We start from the raw sequence: 17,623 nt of genomic DNA, 5'->3' as shown, positions 1-17,623 counted from the left end.
GTACACAGGCAGATATGCTGGGGATTGCAGGTTTCCAATATGGGTTCTGGCGTGACCTCAAAGAGCCAGCAGCCTGCCAGGGATGATACACAAAAAGCCTGCATGTACTATGGACCTGTGCCTGTCCAGAATGCAGTCCTCAAGCCAGAGTATGCATTCAGTACAGACTTGTACAGAGCTTTTCTAGAGGGCAGATGTACAAACGTTAGGGCAAATTAGGCTAATCTAACAATTCAGTATATAAGATGGAGATGCTGGGGATTGAACCCAGGACCTTGTACATGCGAAGCACACGCTCTACCACTGAGCTACATCCCCATGTTATTGACTCGTCCTTTATCTTTGGAAGCTGATCGTGCAAAGTCATGGGTGCTAACATTAAAAATAGGTCCAAAAACTTCTGAACAGAATGCCTTCTAGAAGGTGTCGCTACCCAATTTGAACCGGGAACTCGATTTGGACTACACAGGCAATTAATTGAACATAATTTTAGAGTTTTGAATGCTGGTGAAAACTAACGGCAACCATACAACACGTTGAAAATATGCTCACATGGAGCCCTTCATTTTCTGCCTGCAAGCACATGGCACACTTCTTGCCACCAGTCTGCCAAGTCCCAAAGGTAGGGTTCCAGTGTGGGTTCTGGTGTGACCTCAACCGGCCAGCAGTCTGCAAGTGATGCTACACAAAAACATTGCATCTTATAAGGATCTGTGTCTGTCTAGCATGAAGGCTTGTGGCAGTCCTCTAGCTACAGCAAAGCCTTATGTACAGAGTACCCAGAGCCAGCTGGAGGGTTCCAGTGAATGCATTGGATAGACATCTACTAGCCAAAAGTTTGTAAGGAATGTTCCACAAAAAAGTCAGCTACTACGGACCTACTATGCCGCTGAAAATATCGAGATTCCGGAATTAGGACGGACATACAAGGCATGAACGTGGATCGAACCCGTGGTGTTCGGTTTACGAGACCGACGCCTTACCACTTGGCCATCACGCCTTGGCTACAAAATGACACCTGGATGTTGACCAGATACATAAGTTTCCTACCAACTTGTGTTGGAAGAGTTTCAAAATGAAAACATCCTTCTGACTCATGAGTAAGTCAATGGATGGTGTTCCAGCAGCATCAGTAGTATCAGCATGAAGTATGACAGCATAAACTTCTGAACAGAACCCCTTTTAGAGGATGATGCTACCTGATTTGAATCGGAAACTGGAAATTTCGACAATGCATGAGTGTAACTGAATGTCAATTCTGCTCTAAACACTAAGGAACATGCAGAAGCTCTAAAGGTTCTGTACACAGGCAGATATGCTGGGGATTGCAGGTTTCCAATATGGGTTCTGGCGTGACCTCAAAGAGCCAGCAGCCGGCCAGGGATGATACACAAAAAGCCTGCATGTACTATGAACCTGTGCCTGTCCAGAATGCAGTCCTCAAGCCAGAGTATGCATTCAGTACAGACTTGTACAGAGCATTTCTAGAGGGCAGTTGTACAAACGTTAGGGCAAATTAGGCTATTCTAACAATTCAGTATATAAGATGGAGCTGCTGGGGATTGAACCCAGGACCTTGTACATGCGAAGCAAACACTTTACCACTGAGCTACATCCCCATGTTATTTACTCTTCCTTTATCTTTGGAAGCTGATCGTGCAAAGTCATGGGTGCTAACATTAAAAATAGGTCCAAAAACTTCTGAACAGAATGCCTTCTAGAAGGTGTCGCTACCCAATTTGAACCGGGAACTCGATTTGGACTACACAGGCAATTAATTGAACATAATTTTAGTCTTTTGAATGCTGGTGAAAACTAACGGCAACCATACAACACGTTGAAAATATGCTCACATGGAGCCCTTCATTTTCTGCCTGCAAGCACATGGCACACTTCTTGCCACCAGTCTGCCAAGTCCCAAAGGTAGGGTTCCAGTGTGGGTTCTGGTGTGACCTCAACCGGCCAGCAGTCTGCAAGTGATGCTACACAAAAACATTGCATCTTATAAGGATCTGTGTCTGTCTAGCATGAAGGCTTGTGGCAGTCCTCTAGCTACAGCAAAGCCTTATGTACAGAGTACCCAGAGCCAGCTGGAGGGTTCCAGTGAATGCATTGGATAGACATCTACTAGCCAAAAGTTTGTAAGGAATGTTCCACAAAAAAGTCAGCTACTACGGACCTACTATGCCGCTCAAAATCTCAAGATACCGGGATTAGGACAGACATACAAGGCATGAACGGGGATCGAACCCATGGTCTTCGGTTTACGAGACCGACGCCTTACCACTTGGCCATCACGCCTTGGCTACAAAATGACACCTGGATGTTGACCAGACACATAAGTTTCCTACCAACTTGTGTTGGAAGAGTTTCAAAATGAAAACATCCTTCTGACTCATGAGTAAGTCAATGGATGGTGTTCCAGCAGCATCAGTAGTATCAGCATGAAGTATGACAGCATAAACTTCTGAACAGAACCCCTTTTAGAGGATGATGCTACCTGATTTGAATCGGAAACTGGAAATTTCGACAATGCATGAGTGTAACTGAATGTCAATTCTGCTCTAAGCACTAAGGAACATGCAGAAGCTCTAAAGTTTCTGTACACAGGCAGATATGCTGGGGATTGCAGGTTTCCAATATGGGTTCTGGCGTGACCTCAAAGAGCCAGCAGCCTGCCAGGGATGATACACAAAAAGCCTGCATGTACTATGGACCTGTGCCTGTCCAGAATGCAGTCCTCAAGCCAGAGTATGCATTCAGTACAGACTTGTACAGAGCTTTTCTAGAGGGCAGATGTACAAACGTTAGGGCAAATTAGGCTAATCTAACAATTCAGTATATAAGATGGAGATGCTGGGGATTGAACCCAGGACCTTGTACATGCGAAGCACACGCTCTACCACTGAGCTACATCCCCATGTTATTGACTCTTCCTTTATCTTTGGAAGCTGATCGTGCAAAGTCATGGGTGCTAACATTAAAAATAGCTCCAAAAACTTCTGAACAGAATGCCTTCTAGAAGGTGTCGCTACCCAATTTGAACCGGGAACTCGATTTGGACTACACAGGCAATTAATTGAACATAATTTTAGAGTTTTGAATGCTGGTGAAAACTAACGGCAACCATACAACACGTTGAAAATATGCTCACATGGAGCCCTTCATTTTCTGCCTGCAAGCACATGGCACACTTCTTGCCACCAGTCTGCCAAGTCCCAAAGGTAGGGTTCCAGTGTGGGTTCTGGTGTGACCTCAACCGGCCAGCAGTCTGCAAGTGATGCTACACAAAAACATTGCATCTTATAAGGATCTGTGTCTGTCTAGCATGAAGGCTTGTGGCAGTCCTCTAGCTACAGCAAAGCCTTATGTACAGAGTACCCAGAGCCAGCTGGAGGGTTCCAGTGAATGCATTGGATAGACATCTACTAGCCAAAAGTTTGTAAGGAATGTTCCACAAAAAAGTCAGCTACTACGGACCTACTATGCCGCTGAAAATATCGAGATTCCGGAATTAGGACGGACATACAAGGCATGAACGTGGATCGAACCCGTGGTGTTCGGTTTACGAGACCGACGCCTTACCACTTGGCCATCACGCCTTGGCTACAAAATGACACCTGGATGTTGACCAGATACATAAGTTTCCTACCAACTTGTGTTGGAAGAGTTTCAAAATGAAAACATCCTTCTGACTCATGAGTAAGTCAATGGATGGTGTTCCAGCAGCATCAGTAGTATCAGCATGAAGTATGACAGCATAAACTTCTGAACAGAACCCCTTTTAGAGGATGATGCTACCTGATTTGAATCGGAAACTGGAAATTTCGACAATGCATGAGTGTAACTGAATGTCAATTCTGCTCTAAACACTAAGGAACATGCAGAAGCTCTAAAGGTTCTGTACACAGGCAGATATGCTGGGGATTGCAGGTTTCCAATATGGGTTCTGGCGTGACCACAAAGAGCCAGCAGCCGGCCAGGGATGATACACAAAAAGCCTGCATGTACTATGAACCTGTGCCTGTCCAGAATGCAGTCCTCAAGCCAGAGTATGCATTCAGTACAGACTTGTACAGAGCATTTCTAGAGGGCAGTTGTACAAACGTTAGGGCAAATTAGGCTATTCTAACAATTCAGTATATAAGATGGAGCTGCTGGGGATTGAACCCAGGACCTTGTACATGCGAAGCAAACACTTTACCACTGAGCTACATCCCCATGTTATTTACTCTTCCTTTATCTTTGGAAGCTGATCGTGCAAAGTCATGGGTGCTAACATTAAAAATAGGTCCAAAAACTTCTGAACAGAATGCCTTCTAGAAGGTGTCGCTACCCAATTTGAACCGGGAACTCGATTTGGACTACACAGGCAATTAATTGAACATAATTTTAGTCTTTTGAATGCTGGTGAAAACTAACGGCAACCATACAACACGTTGAAAATATGCTCACATGGAGCCCTTCATTTTCTGCCTGCAAGCACATGGCACACTTCTTGCCACCAGTCTGCCAAGTCCCAAAGGTAGGGTTCCAGTGTGGGTTCTGGTGTGACCTCAACCGGCCAGCAGTCTGCAAGTGATGCTACACAAAAACATTGCATCTTATAAGGATCTGTGTCTGTCTAGCATGAAGGCTTGTGGCAGTCCTCTAGCTACAGCAAAGCCTTATGTACAGAGTACCCAGAGCCAGCTGGAGGGTTCCAGTGAATGCATTGGATAGACATCTACTAGCCAAAAGTTTGTAAGGAATGTTCCACAAAAAAGTCAGCTACTACGGACCTACTATGCCGCTCAAAATCTCGAGATTCCGGAATTAGGACGGACATACAAGGCATGAACGGGGATCGAACCCGTGGTCTTCGGTTTACGAGACCGACGCCTTACCACTTGGCCATCACGCCTTGGCTACAAAATGACACCTGGATGTTGACCAGACACATAAGTTTCCTACCAACTTGTGTTGGAAGAGTTTCAAAATGAAAACATCCTTCTGACTCATGAGTAAGTCAATGGATGGTGTTCCAGCAGCATCAGTAGTATCAGCATGAAGTATGACAGCATAAACTTCTGAACAGAACCCCTTTTAGAGGATGATGCTACCTGATTTGAATCGGAAACTGGAAATTTCGACAATGCATGAGTGTAACTGAATGTCAATTCTGCTCTAAGCACTAAGGAACATGCAGAAGCTCTAAAGTTTCTGTACACAGGCAGATATGCTGGGGATTGCAGGTTTCCAATATGGGTTCTGGCGTGACCTCAAAGAGCCAGCAGCCTGCCAGGGATGATACACAAAAAGCCTGCATGTACTATGGACCTGTGCCTGTCCAGAATGCAGTCCTCAAGCCAGAGTATGCATTCAGTACAGACTTGTACAGAGCTTTTCTAGAGGGCACTTGTACAAACGTTAGGGCAAATTAGGCTAATCTAACAATTCAGTATATAAGATGGAGATGCTGGGGATTGAACCCAGGACCTTGTACATGCGAAGCACACGCTCTACCACTGAGCTACATCCCCATGTTATTGACTCTTCCTTTATCTTTGGAAGCTGATCGTGCAAAGTCATGGGTGCTAACATTAAAAATAGCTCCAAAAACTTCTGAACAGAATGCCTTCTAGAAGGTGTCGCTACCCAATTTGAACCGGGAACTCGATTTGGACTACACAGGCAATTAATTGAACATAATTTTCGTCTTTTGAATGCTGGGGAAAACTAACGGCAACCATACAACACGTTGAAAATATGCTCACATGGAGCCCTTCATTTTCTGCCTGCAAGCACATGGCACACTTCTTGCCACCAGTCTGCCAAGTCCCAAAGGTAGGGTTCCAGTGTGGGTTCTGGTGTGACCTCAACCGGCCAGCAGTCTGCAAGTGATGCTACACAAAAACATTGCATCTTATAAGGATCTGTGTCTGTCTAGCATGAAGGCTTGTGGCAGTCCTCTAGCTACAGCAAAGCCTTATGTACAGAGTACCCAGAGCCAGCTGGAGGGTTCCAGTGAATGCATTGGATAGACATCTACTAGCCAAAGGTTTGTAAGGAATGTTCCACAAAAAAGTCAGCTACTACGGACCTACTATGCCGCTCAAAATCTCGAGATTCCGGAATTAGGACGGACATACAAGGCATGAACGGGGATCGAACCCGTGGTCTTCGGTTTACGAGACCGACGCCTTACCACTTGGCCATCACGCCTTGGCTGCAAAATGACACCTGGATGTTGACCAGACACATAAGTTTCCTACCAACTTGTGTTGGAAGAGTTTCAAAATGAAAACATCCTTCTGACTCATGAGTAAGTCAATGGATGGTGTTCCAGCAGCATCAGTAGTATCAGCATGAAGTATGACAGCATAAACTTCTGAACAGAACCCCTTTTAGAGGATGATGCTACCTGATTTGAATCGGAAACCGGAAATTTCCACAATGCATGAGTGTAACTGAATGTCAATTCTGCTCTAAGCACTAAGGAACATGCAGAAGCTCTAAAGGTTCTGTACACAGGCAGAGATGCTGGGGATTGCAGGTTTCCAATATGGGTTCTGGCGTGACCTCAAAGAGCCAGCAGCCGGCCAGGGATGATACACAAAAAGCCTGCATGTACTATGAACCTGTGCCTGTCCAGAATGCAGTCCTCAAGCCAGAGTATGCATTCAGTACAGACTTGTACAGAGCATTTCTAGAGGGCAGTTGTACAAACGTTAGGGCAAATTAGGCTATTCTAACAATTCAGTATATAAGATGGAGCTGCTGGGGATTGAACCCAGGACCTTGTACATGCGAAGCACACACTTTACCACTGAGCTACATCCCCATGTTATTTACTCTTCCTTTATCTTTGGAAGCTGATCGTGCAAAGTCATGGGTGCTAACATTAAAAATAGGTCCAAAAACTTCTGAACAGAATGCCTTCTAGAAGGTGTCGCTACCCAATTTGAACCGGGAACTCGATTTGGACTACACAGGCAATTAATTGAACATAATTTTAGTCTTTTGAATGCTGGTGAAAACTAACGGCAACCATACAACACGTTGAAAATATGCTCACATGGAGCCCTTCATTTTCTGCCTGCAAGCACATGGCACACTTCTTGCCACCAGTCTGCCAAGTCCCAAAGGTAGGGTTCCAGTGTGGGTTCTGGTGTGACCTCAACCGGCCAGCAGTCTGCAAGTGATGCTACACAAAAACATTGCATCTTATAAGGATCTGTGTCTGTCTAGCATGAAGGCTTGTGGCAGTCCTCTAGCTACAGCAAAGCCTTATGTACAGAGTACCCAGAGCCAGCTGGAGGGTTCCAGTGAATGCATTGGATAGACATCTACTAGCCAAAAGTTTGTAAGGAATGTTCCACAAAAAAGTCAGCTACTACGGACCTACTATGCCGCTCAAAATCTCAAGATACCGGGATTAGGACGGACATACAAGGCATGAACGGGGATCGAACCCGTGGTCTTCGGTTTACGAGACCGACGCCTTACCACTTGGCCATCACGCCTTGGCTACAAAATGACACCTGGATGTTGACCAGACACATAAGTTTCCTACCAACTTGTGTTGGAAGAGTTTCAAAATGAAAACATCCTTCTGACTCATGAGTAAGTCAATGGATGGTGTTCCAGCAGCATCAGTAGTATCAGCATGAAGTATGACAGCATAAACTTCTGAACAGAACCCCTTTTAGAGGATGATGCTACCTGATTTGAATCGGAAACTGGAAATTTCGACAATGCATGAGTGTAACTGAATGTCAATTCTGCTCTAAGCACTAAGGAACATGCAGAAGCTCTAAAGTTTCTGTACACAGGCAGATATGCTGGGGATTGCAGGTTTCCAATATGGGTTCTGGCGTGACCTCAAAGAGCCAGCAGCCTGCCAGGGATGATACACAAAAAGCCTGCATGTACTATGGACCTGTGCCTGTCCAGAATGCAGTCCTCAAGCCAGAGTATGCATTCAGTACAGACTTGTACAGAGCTTTTCTAGAGGGCAGATGTACAAACGTTAGGGCAAATTAGGCTAATCTAACAATTCAGTATATAAGATGGAGATGCTGGGGATTGAACCCAGGACCTTGTACATGCGAAGCACACGCTCTACCACTGAGCTACATCCCCATGTTATTGACTCTTCCTTTATCTTTGGAAGCTGATCGTGCAAAGTCATGGGTGCTAACATTAAAAATAGCTCCAAAAACTTCTGAACAGAATGCCTTCTAGAAGGTGTCGCTACCCAATTTGAACCGGGAACTCGATTTGGACTACACAGGCAATTAATTGAACATAATTTTAGAGTTTTGAATGCTGGTGAAAACTAACGGCAACCATACAACACGTTGAAAATATGCTCACATGGAGCCCTTCATTTTCTGCCTGCAAGCACATGGCACACTTCTTGCCACCAGTCTGCCAAGTCCCAAAGGTAGGGTTCCAGTGTGGGTTCTGGTGTGACCTCAACCGGCCAGCAGTCTGCAAGTGATGCTACACAAAAACATTGCATCTTATAAGGATCTGTGTCTGTCTAGCATGAAGGCTTGTGGCAGTCCTCTAGCTACAGCAAAGCCTTATGTACAGAGTACCCAGAGCCAGCTGGAGGGTTCCAGTGAATGCATTGGATAGACATCTACTAGCCAAAAGTTTGTAAGGAATGTTCCACAAAAAAGTCAGCTACTACGGACCTACTATGCCGCTGAAAATATCGAGATTCCGGAATTAGGACGGACATACAAGGCATGAACGTGGATCGAACCCGTGGTGTTCGGTTTACGAGACCGACGCCTTACCACTTGGCCATCACGCCTTGGCTACAAAATGACACCTGGATGTTGACCAGATACATAAGTTTCCTACCAACTTGTGTTGGAAGAGTTTCAAAATGAAAACATCCTTCTGACTCATGAGTAAGTCAATGGATGGTGTTCCAGCAGCATCAGTAGTATCAGCATGAAGTATGACAGCATAAACTTCTGAACAGAACCCCTTTTAGAGGATGATGCTACCTGATTTGAATCGGAAACTGGAAATTTCGACAATGCATGAGTGTAACTGAATGTCAATTCTGCTCTAAACACTAAGGAACATGCAGAAGCTCTAAAGGTTCTGTACACAGGCAGATATGCTGGGGATTGCAGGTTTCCAATATGGGTTCTGGCGTGACCACAAAGAGCCAGCAGCCGGCCAGGGATGATACACAAAAAGCCTGCATGTACTATGAACCTGTGCCTGTCCAGAATGCAGTCCTCAAGCCAGAGTATGCATTCAGTACAGACTTGTACAGAGCATTTCTAGAGGGCAGTTGTACAAACGTTAGGGCAAATTAGGCTATTCTAACAATTCAGTATATAAGATGGAGCTGCTGGGGATTGAACCCAGGACCTTGTACATGCGAAGCAAACACTTTACCACTGAGCTACATCCCCATGTTATTTACTCTTCATTTATCTTTGGAAGCTGATCGTGCAAAGTCATGGGTGCTAACATTAAAAATAGGTCCAAAAACTTCTGAACAGAATGCCTTCTAGAAGGTGTCGCTACCCAATTTGAACCGGGAACTCGATTTGGACTACACAGGCAATTAATTGAACATAATTTTAGTCTTTTGAATGCTGGTGAAAACTAACGGCAACCATACAACACGTTGAAAATATGCTCACATGGAGCCCTTCATTTTCTGCCTGCAAGCACATGGCACACTTCTTGCCACCAGTCTGCCAAGTCCCAAAGGTAGGGTTCCAGTGTGGGTTCTGGTGTGACCTCAACCGGCCAGCAGTCTGCAAGTGATGCTACACAAAAACATTGCATCTTATAAGGATCTGTGTCTGTCTAGCATGAAGGCTTGTGGCAGTCCTCTAGCTACAGCAAAGCCTTATGTACAGAGTACCCAGAGCCAGCTGGAGGGTTCCAGTGAATGCATTGGATAGACATCTACTAGCCAAAAGTTTGTAAGGAATGCTCCACAAAAAAGTCAGCTACTACACCGCTGAAAATATCGAGATTCCGGAATTAGGACGGACATACAAGGCATGAACGTGGATCGAACCCGTGGTGTTCGGTTTACGAGACCGACGCCTTACCACTTGGCCATCACACCTTGGCTACAAAATGACACCTGGATGTTGACCAGACACATAAGTTTCCTACCAACTTGTGTTGGAAGAGTTTCAAAATGAAAACATCCTTCTGACTCATGAGTAAGTCAATGGATTCTATTCCAGCAGCATCAGTAGTATCAGCATGAAGTATGACAGCATAAACTTCTGAACAGAACCCCTTTTAGAGGATGATGCTACCTGATTTGAATCGGAAACTGGAAATTTCGACAATGCATGAGTGTAACTGAATGTCAATTCTGCTCTAAGCACTAAGGAACATGCAGAAGCTCTAAAGTTTCTGTACACAGGCAGATATGCTGGGGATTGCAGGTTTCCAATATGGGTTCTGGCGTGACCTCAAAGAGCCAGCAGCCTGCCAGGGATGATACACAAAAAGCCTGCATGTACTATGGACCTGTGCCTGTCCAGAATGCAGTCCTCAAGCCAGAGTATGCATTCAGTACAGACTTGTACAGAGCTTTTCTAGAGGGCAGATGTACAAACGTTAGGGCAAATTAGGCTAATCTAACAATTCAGTATATAAGATGGAGATGCTGGGGATTGAACCCAGGACCTTGTACATGCGAAGCACACGCTCTACCACTGAGCTACATCCCCATGTTATTGACTCTTCCTTTATCTTTGGAAGCTGATCGTGCAAAGTCATGGGTGCTAACATTAAAAATAGCTCCAAAAACTTCTGAACAGAATGCCTTCTAGAAGGTGTCGCTACCCAATTTGAACCGGGAACTCGATTTGGACTACACAGGCAATTAATTGAACATAATTTTAGAGTTTTGAATGCTGGTGAAAACTAACGGCAACCATACAACACGTTGAAAATATGCTCACATGGAGCCCTTCATTTTCTGCCTGCAAGCACATGGCACACTTCTTGCCACCAGTCTGCCAAGTCCCAAAGGTAGGGTTCCAGTGTGGGTTCTGGTGTGACCTCAACCGGCCAGCAGTCTGCAAGTGATGCTACACAAAAACATTGCATCTTATAAGGATCTGTGTCTGTCTAGCATGAAGGCTTGTGGCAGTCCTCTAGCTACAGCAAAGCCTTATGTACAGAGTACCCAGAGCCAGCTGGAGGGTTCCAGTGAATGCATTGGATAGACATCTACTAGCCAAAAGTTTGTAAGGAATGTTCCACAAAAAAGTCAGCTACTACGGACCTACTATGCCGCTCAAAATCTCGAGATTCCGGAATTAGGACGGACATACAAGGCATGAACGGGGATCGAACCCGTGGTCTTCGGTTTACGAGACCGACGCCTTACCACTTGGCCATCACGCCTTGGCTACAAAATGACACCTGGATGTTGACCAGACACATAAGTTTCCTACCAACTTGTGTTGGAAGAGTTTCAAAATGAAAACATCCTTCTGACTCATGAGTAAGTCAATGGATGGTGTTCCAGCAGCATCAGTAGTATCAGCATGAAGTATGACAGCATAAACTTCTGAACAGAACCCCTTTTAGAGGATGATGCTACCTGATTTGAATCGGAAACTGGAAATTTCGACAATGCATGAGTGTAACTGAATGTCAATTCTGCTCTAAGCACTAAGGAACATGCAGAAGCTCTAAAGTTTCTGTACACAGGCAGATATGCTGGGGATTGCAGGTTTCCAATATGGGTTCTGGCGTGACCTCAAAGAGCCAGCAGCCTGCCAGGGATGATACACAAAAAGCCTGCATGTACTATGGACCTGTGCCTGTCCAGAATGCAGTCCTCAAGCCAGAGTATGCATTCAGTACAGACTTGTACAGAGCTTTTCTAGAGGGCAGATGTACAAACGTTAGGGCAAATTAGGCTAATCTAACAATTCAGTATATAAGATGGAGATGCTGGGGATTGAACCCAGGACCTTGTACATGCGAAGCACACGCTCTACCACTGAGCTACATCCCCATGTTATTGACTCTTCCTTTATCTTTGGAAGCTGATCGTGCAAAGTCATGGGTGCTAACATTAAAAATAGCTCCAAAAACTTCTGAACAGAATGCCTTCTAGAAGGTGTCGCTACCCAATTTGAACCGGGAACTCGATTTGGACTACACAGGCAATTAATTGAACATAATTTTAGAGTTTTGAATGCTGGTGAAAACTAACGGCAACCATACAACACGTTGAAAATATGCTCACATGGAGCCCTTCATTTTCTGCCTGCAAGCACATGGCACACTTCTTGCCACCAGTCTGCCAAGTCCCAAAGGTAGGGTTCCAGTGTGGGTTCTGGTGTGACCTCAACCGGCCAGCAGTCTGCAAGTGATGCTACACAAAAACATTGCATCTTATAAGGATCTGTGTCTGTCTAGCATGAAGGCTTGTGGCAGTCCTCTAGCTACAGCAAAGCCTTATGTACAGAGTACCCAGAGCCAGCTGGAGGGTTCCAGTGAATGCATTGGATAGACATCTACTAGCCAAAAGTTTGTAAGGAATGTTCCACAAAAAAGTCAGCTACTACGGACCTACTATGCCGCTGAAAATATCGAGATTCCGGAATTAGGACGGACATACAAGGCATGAACATGGATCGAACCCGTGGTGTTCGGTTTACGAGACCGACGCCTTACCACTTGGCCATCACGCCTTGGCTACAAAATGACACCTGGATGTTGACCAGATACATAAGTTTCCTACCAACTTGTGTTGGAAGAGTTTCAAAATGAAAACATCCTTCTGACTCATGAGTAAGTCAATGGATGGTGTTCCAGCAGCATCAGTAGTATCAGCATGAAGTATGACAGCATAAACTTCTGAACAGAACCCCTTTTAGAGGATGATGCTACCTGATTTGAATCGGAAACTGGAAATTTCGACAATGCATGAGTGTAACTGAATGTCAATTCTGCTCTAAACACTAAGGAACATGCAGAAGCTCTAAAGGTTCTGTACACAGGCAGATATGCTGGGGATTGCAGGTTTCCAATATGGGTTCTGGCGTGACCTCAAAGAGCCAGCAGCCTGCCAGGGATGATACACAAAAAGCCTGCATGTACTATGAACCTGTGCCTGTCCAGAATGCAGTCCTCAAGCCAGAGTATGCATTCAGTACAGACTTGTACAGAGCATTTCTAGAGGGCAGTTGTACAAACGTTAGGGCAAATTAGGCTATTCTAACAATTCAGTATATAAGATGGAGCTGCTGGGGATTGAACCCAGGACCTTGTACATGCGAAGCAAACACTTTACCACTGAGCTACATCCCCATGTTATTTACTCTTCCTTTATCTTTGGAAGCTGATCGTGCAAAGTCATGGGTGCTAACATTAAAAATAGGTCCAAAAACTTCTGAACAGAATGCCTTCTAGAAGGTGTCGCTACCCAATTTGAACCGGGAACTCGATTTGGACTACACAGGCAATTAATTGAACATAATTTTAGTCTTTTGAATGCTGGTGAAAACTAACGGCAACCATACAACACGTTGAAAATATGCTCACATGGAGCCCTTCATTTTCTGCCTGCAAGCACATGGCACACTTCTTGCCACCAGTCTGCCAAGTCCCAAAGGTAGGGTTCCAGTGTGGGTTCTGGTGTGACCTCAACCGGCCAGCAGTCTGCAAGTGATGCTACACAAAAACATTGCATCTTATAAGGATCTGTGTCTGTCTAGCATGAAGGCTTGTGGCAGTCCTCTAGCTACAGCAAAGCCTTATGTACAGAGTACCCAGAGCCAGCTGGAGGGTTCCAGTGAATGCATTGGATAGACATCTACTAGCCAAAAGTTTGTAAGGAATGCTCCACAAAATGTCAGCTACTACGGACCTACTATGCCGCTCAAAATCTCGAGATTCCGGAATTAGGACGGACATACAAGGCATGAACGGGGATCGAACCCGTGGTCTTCGGTTTACGAGACCGACGCCTTACCACTTGGCCATCACGCCTTTGCTACAAAATGACACCTGGATCTTGACCAGACACATAAGTTTCCTACCAACTTGTGTTGGAAGAGTTTCAAAATGAAAACATCCTTCTGACTCATGAGTAAGTCAATGGATGGTGTTCCAGCAGCATCAGTAGTATCAGCATGAAGTATGACAGCATAAACTTCTGAACAGAACCCCTTTTAGAGGATGATGCTACCTGATTTGAATCGGAAACTGGAAATTTCGACAATGCATGAGTGTAACTGAATGTCAATTCTGCTCTAAGCACTAAGGAACATGCAGAAGCTCTAAAGTTTCTGTACACAGGCAGATATGCTGGGGATTGCAGGTTTCCAATATGGGTTCTGGCGTGACCTCAAAGAGCCAGCAGCCTGCCAGGGATGATACACAAAAAGCCTGCATGTACTATGGACCTGTGCCTGTCCAGAATGCAGTCCTCAAGCCAGAGTATGCATTCAGTACAGACTTGTACAGAGCTTTTCTAGAGGGCAGATGTACAAACGTTAGGGCAAATTAGGCTAATCTAACAATTCAGTATATAAGATGGAGATGCTGGGGATTGAACCCAGGACCTTGTACATGCGAAGCACACGCTCTACCACTGAGCTACATCCCCATGTTATTGACTCTTCCTTTATCTTTGGAAGCTGATCGTGCAAAGTCATGGGTGCTAACATTAAAAATAGCTCCAAAACCTTCTGAACAGAATGCCTTCTAGAAGGTGTCGCTACCCAATTTGAACCGGGAACTTGATTTGGACTACACAGGCAATTAATTGAACGTAATTTTAGTCTTTTGAATGCTGGTGAAAACTAACGGCAACCATACAACACGTTGAAAATATGCTCACATGGAGCCCTTCATTTTCTGCCTGCAAGCACATGGCACACTTTTTGCCACCAGTCTGCCAAGTCCCAAAGGTAGGGTTCCAGTGTGGGTTCTGGTGTGACCTCAACCGGCCAGCAGTCTGCAAGTGATGCTACACAAAAACATTGCATCTTATAAGGATCTGTGTCTGTCTAGCATGAAGGCTTGTGGCAGTCCTCTAGCTACAGCAAAGCCTTATGTACAGAGTACCCAGAGCCAGCTGGAGGGTTCCAGTGAATGCATTGGATAGACATCTACTAGCCAAAAGTTTGTAAGGAATGCTCCACAAAAAAGTCAGCTACTACGGACCTACTATGCCGCTCAAAATCTCAAGATTCCGGAATTAGGACGGACATACAAGGCATGAACGGGGATCGAACCCGTGGTCTTCGGTTTACGAGACCGACGCCTTACCACTTGGCCATCACTCCTTGGCTACAAAATGACACCTGGATGTTGACCAGACACATAAGTTTCCTACCAACTTGTGTTGGAAGAGTTTCAAAATGAAAACATCCTTCTGACTCATGAGTAAGTCAATGGATGGTGTTCCAGCAGCATCAGTAGTATCAGCATGAAGTATGACAGCATAAACTTCGGAACAGAACCCCTTTTAGAGGATGATGCTACCTGATTTGAATCGGAAACTGGAAATTTCGACAATGCATGAGTGTAACTGAATGTCAATTCTGCTCTAAACACTAAGGAACATGCAGAAGCTCTAAAGGTTCTGTACACAGGCAGATATGCTGGGGATTGCAGGTTTCCAATATGGGTTCTGGCGTGACCACAAAGAGCCAGCAGCCGGCCAGGGATGATACACAAAAAGCCTGCATGTACTATGAACCTGTGCCTGTCCAGAATGCAGTCCTCAAGCCAGAGTATGCATTCAGTACAGACTTGTACAGAGCATTTCTAGAGGGCAGTTGTACAAACGTTAGGGCAAATTAGGCTATTCTAACAATTCAGTATATAAGATGGAGCTGCTGGGGATTGAACCCAGGACCTTGTACATGCGAAGCACACACTTTACCACTGAGCTACATCCCCATGTTATTTACTCTTCCTTTATCTTTGGAAGCTGATCGTGCAAAGTCATGGGTGCTAACATTAAAAATAGGTCCAAAAACTTCTGAACAGAATGCCTTCTAGAAGGTGTCGCTACCCAATTTGAACCGGGAACTCGATTTGGACTACACAGGCAATTAATTGAACATAATTTTAGTCTTTTGAATGCTGGTGAAAACTAACGGCAACCATACAACACGTTGAAAATATGCTCACATGGAGCCCTTCATTTTCTGCCTGCAAGCACATGGCACACTTCTTGCCACCAGTCTGCCAAGTCCCAAAGGTAGGGTTCCAGTGTGGGTTCTGGTGTGACCTCAACCGGCCAGCAGTCTGCAAGTGATGCTACACAAAAACATTGCATCTTATAAGGATCTGTGTCTGTCTAGCATGAAGGCTTGTGGCAGTCCTCTAGCTACAGCAAAGCCTTATGTACAGAGTACCCAGAGCCAGCTGGAGGGTTCCAGTGAATGCATTGGATAGACATCTACTAGCCAAAAGTTTGTAAGGAATGTTCCACAAAAAAGTCAGCTACTACGGACCTACTATGCCGCTCAAAATCTCAAGATACCGGGATTAGGACGGACATACAAGGCATGAACGGGGATCGAACCCGTGGTCTTCGGTTTACGAGACCGACGCCTTACCACTTGGCCATCACGCCTTGGCTACAAAATGACACCTGGATGTTGACCAGACACATAAGTTTCCTACCAACTTGTGTTGGAAGAGTTTCAAAATGAAAACATCCTTCTGACTCATGAGTAAGTCAATGGATGGTGTTCCAGCAGCATCAGTAGTATCAGCATGAAGTATGACAGCATAAACTTCTGAACAGAACCCCTTTTAGAGGATGATGCTACCTGATTTGAATCGGAAACTGGAAATTTCGACAATGCATGAGTGTAACTGAATGTCAATTCTGCTCTAAGCACTAAGGAACATGCAGAAGCTCTAAAGGTTCTGTACACAGGCAGATATGCTGGGGATTGCAGGTTTCCAATATGGGTTCTGGCGTGACCTCAAAGAGCCAGCAGCCTGCCAGGGATGATACACAAAAAGCCTGCATGTACTATGGACCTGTGCCTGTCCAGAATGCAGTCCTCAAGCCAGAGTATGCATTCAGTACAGACTTGTACAGAGCTTTTCTAGAGGGCAGATGTACAAACGTTAGGGCAAATTAGGCTAATCTAACAATTCAGTATATAAGATGGAGATGCTGGGGATTGAACCCAGGACCTTGTACATGCGAAGCACACGCTCTACCACTGAGCTACATCCCCATGTTATTCACTCTTCCTTTATCTTTGGAAGCTGATCGTGCAAAGTCATGGGTGCTAACATTAAAAATAGCTCCAAAACCTTCTGAACAGAATGCCTTCTAGAAGGTGTCGCTACCCAATTTGAACCGGGAACTCGATTTGGACTACACAGGCAATTATTTGAACGTAATTTTAGTCTTTTGAATGCTGGTGAAAACTAACGGCAACCATACAACACGTTGAAAATATGCTCACATGGAGCCCTTCATTTTCTGCCTGCAAGCACATGGCACACTTTTTGCCACCAGTCTGCCAAGTCCCAAAGGTAGGGTTCCAGTGTGGGTTCTGGTGTGACCTCAACCGGCCAGCAGTCTGCAAGTGATGCTACACAAAAACATTGCATCTTATAAGGATCTGTGTCTGTC

At 45.1% G+C, this 17,623-nt stretch overlaps 26 non-coding genes across 26 annotated transcripts; all 26 read right to left on the bottom strand.

The window, feature by feature from the left end:
• Positions 1 to 246: 246 nt before the first annotated feature.
• On the bottom strand, positions 247 to 318 carry trnaa-cgc (transfer RNA alanine (anticodon CGC)). The gene has a single exon. It is a non-coding gene; the product is annotated as a tRNA-Ala (tRNA).
• Positions 319 to 928: 610 nt separating this feature from the next.
• Positions 929 to 1,000, bottom strand: trnat-cgu (transfer RNA threonine (anticodon CGU)). The gene has a single exon. It is a non-coding gene; the product is annotated as a tRNA-Thr (tRNA).
• Positions 1,001 to 1,547: 547 nt separating this feature from the next.
• trnaa-cgc (transfer RNA alanine (anticodon CGC)) lies at positions 1,548 to 1,619 on the bottom strand. The gene has a single exon. It is a non-coding gene; the product is annotated as a tRNA-Ala (tRNA).
• Positions 1,620 to 2,229: 610 nt separating this feature from the next.
• On the bottom strand, positions 2,230 to 2,301 carry trnat-cgu (transfer RNA threonine (anticodon CGU)). Its single transcript has one exon. It is a non-coding gene; the product is annotated as a tRNA-Thr (tRNA).
• A 547-nt stretch (positions 2,302 to 2,848) lies between these two features.
• trnaa-cgc (transfer RNA alanine (anticodon CGC)) lies at positions 2,849 to 2,920 on the bottom strand. The gene has a single exon. It is a non-coding gene; the product is annotated as a tRNA-Ala (tRNA).
• A 610-nt stretch (positions 2,921 to 3,530) lies between these two features.
• Positions 3,531 to 3,602, bottom strand: trnat-cgu (transfer RNA threonine (anticodon CGU)). The gene has a single exon. It is a non-coding gene; the product is annotated as a tRNA-Thr (tRNA).
• A 547-nt stretch (positions 3,603 to 4,149) lies between these two features.
• trnaa-cgc (transfer RNA alanine (anticodon CGC)) lies at positions 4,150 to 4,221 on the bottom strand. The gene has a single exon. It is a non-coding gene; the product is annotated as a tRNA-Ala (tRNA).
• A 610-nt stretch (positions 4,222 to 4,831) lies between these two features.
• Positions 4,832 to 4,903, bottom strand: trnat-cgu (transfer RNA threonine (anticodon CGU)). Its single transcript has one exon. It is a non-coding gene; the product is annotated as a tRNA-Thr (tRNA).
• A 547-nt stretch (positions 4,904 to 5,450) lies between these two features.
• Positions 5,451 to 5,522, bottom strand: trnaa-cgc (transfer RNA alanine (anticodon CGC)). Its single transcript has one exon. It is a non-coding gene; the product is annotated as a tRNA-Ala (tRNA).
• A 610-nt stretch (positions 5,523 to 6,132) lies between these two features.
• Positions 6,133 to 6,204, bottom strand: trnat-cgu (transfer RNA threonine (anticodon CGU)). The gene has a single exon. It is a non-coding gene; the product is annotated as a tRNA-Thr (tRNA).
• Positions 6,205 to 6,751: 547 nt separating this feature from the next.
• Positions 6,752 to 6,823, bottom strand: trnaa-cgc (transfer RNA alanine (anticodon CGC)). The gene has a single exon. It is a non-coding gene; the product is annotated as a tRNA-Ala (tRNA).
• A 610-nt stretch (positions 6,824 to 7,433) lies between these two features.
• Positions 7,434 to 7,505, bottom strand: trnat-cgu (transfer RNA threonine (anticodon CGU)). Its single transcript has one exon. It is a non-coding gene; the product is annotated as a tRNA-Thr (tRNA).
• A 547-nt stretch (positions 7,506 to 8,052) lies between these two features.
• On the bottom strand, positions 8,053 to 8,124 carry trnaa-cgc (transfer RNA alanine (anticodon CGC)). Its single transcript has one exon. It is a non-coding gene; the product is annotated as a tRNA-Ala (tRNA).
• A 610-nt stretch (positions 8,125 to 8,734) lies between these two features.
• On the bottom strand, positions 8,735 to 8,806 carry trnat-cgu (transfer RNA threonine (anticodon CGU)). The gene has a single exon. It is a non-coding gene; the product is annotated as a tRNA-Thr (tRNA).
• Positions 8,807 to 9,353: 547 nt separating this feature from the next.
• trnaa-cgc (transfer RNA alanine (anticodon CGC)) lies at positions 9,354 to 9,425 on the bottom strand. Its single transcript has one exon. It is a non-coding gene; the product is annotated as a tRNA-Ala (tRNA).
• A 599-nt stretch (positions 9,426 to 10,024) lies between these two features.
• Positions 10,025 to 10,096, bottom strand: trnat-cgu (transfer RNA threonine (anticodon CGU)). The gene has a single exon. It is a non-coding gene; the product is annotated as a tRNA-Thr (tRNA).
• Positions 10,097 to 10,643: 547 nt separating this feature from the next.
• On the bottom strand, positions 10,644 to 10,715 carry trnaa-cgc (transfer RNA alanine (anticodon CGC)). Its single transcript has one exon. It is a non-coding gene; the product is annotated as a tRNA-Ala (tRNA).
• Positions 10,716 to 11,325: 610 nt separating this feature from the next.
• On the bottom strand, positions 11,326 to 11,397 carry trnat-cgu (transfer RNA threonine (anticodon CGU)). The gene has a single exon. It is a non-coding gene; the product is annotated as a tRNA-Thr (tRNA).
• Positions 11,398 to 11,944: 547 nt separating this feature from the next.
• On the bottom strand, positions 11,945 to 12,016 carry trnaa-cgc (transfer RNA alanine (anticodon CGC)). Its single transcript has one exon. It is a non-coding gene; the product is annotated as a tRNA-Ala (tRNA).
• A 1,229-nt stretch (positions 12,017 to 13,245) lies between these two features.
• On the bottom strand, positions 13,246 to 13,317 carry trnaa-cgc (transfer RNA alanine (anticodon CGC)). The gene has a single exon. It is a non-coding gene; the product is annotated as a tRNA-Ala (tRNA).
• Positions 13,318 to 13,926: 609 nt separating this feature from the next.
• On the bottom strand, positions 13,927 to 13,998 carry trnat-cgu (transfer RNA threonine (anticodon CGU)). Its single transcript has one exon. It is a non-coding gene; the product is annotated as a tRNA-Thr (tRNA).
• Positions 13,999 to 14,545: 547 nt separating this feature from the next.
• Positions 14,546 to 14,617, bottom strand: trnaa-cgc (transfer RNA alanine (anticodon CGC)). Its single transcript has one exon. It is a non-coding gene; the product is annotated as a tRNA-Ala (tRNA).
• A 610-nt stretch (positions 14,618 to 15,227) lies between these two features.
• Positions 15,228 to 15,299, bottom strand: trnat-cgu (transfer RNA threonine (anticodon CGU)). The gene has a single exon. It is a non-coding gene; the product is annotated as a tRNA-Thr (tRNA).
• A 547-nt stretch (positions 15,300 to 15,846) lies between these two features.
• Positions 15,847 to 15,918, bottom strand: trnaa-cgc (transfer RNA alanine (anticodon CGC)). The gene has a single exon. It is a non-coding gene; the product is annotated as a tRNA-Ala (tRNA).
• A 610-nt stretch (positions 15,919 to 16,528) lies between these two features.
• Positions 16,529 to 16,600, bottom strand: trnat-cgu (transfer RNA threonine (anticodon CGU)). The gene has a single exon. It is a non-coding gene; the product is annotated as a tRNA-Thr (tRNA).
• Positions 16,601 to 17,147: 547 nt separating this feature from the next.
• trnaa-cgc (transfer RNA alanine (anticodon CGC)) lies at positions 17,148 to 17,219 on the bottom strand. The gene has a single exon. It is a non-coding gene; the product is annotated as a tRNA-Ala (tRNA).
• Positions 17,220 to 17,623: the final 404 nt, after the last annotated feature.

This window comes from Brachyhypopomus gauderio, unplaced genomic scaffold (genome assembly GCF_052324685.1).
Source record: "Brachyhypopomus gauderio isolate BG-103 unplaced genomic scaffold, BGAUD_0.2 sc65, whole genome shotgun sequence".
NCBI lineage: Eukaryota > Metazoa > Chordata > Actinopteri > Gymnotiformes > Hypopomidae > Brachyhypopomus > Brachyhypopomus gauderio.
The sequence above is the reverse complement of the archived record's forward strand: the minus strand, read 5'-3'. Positions and strand labels throughout refer to the sequence as shown.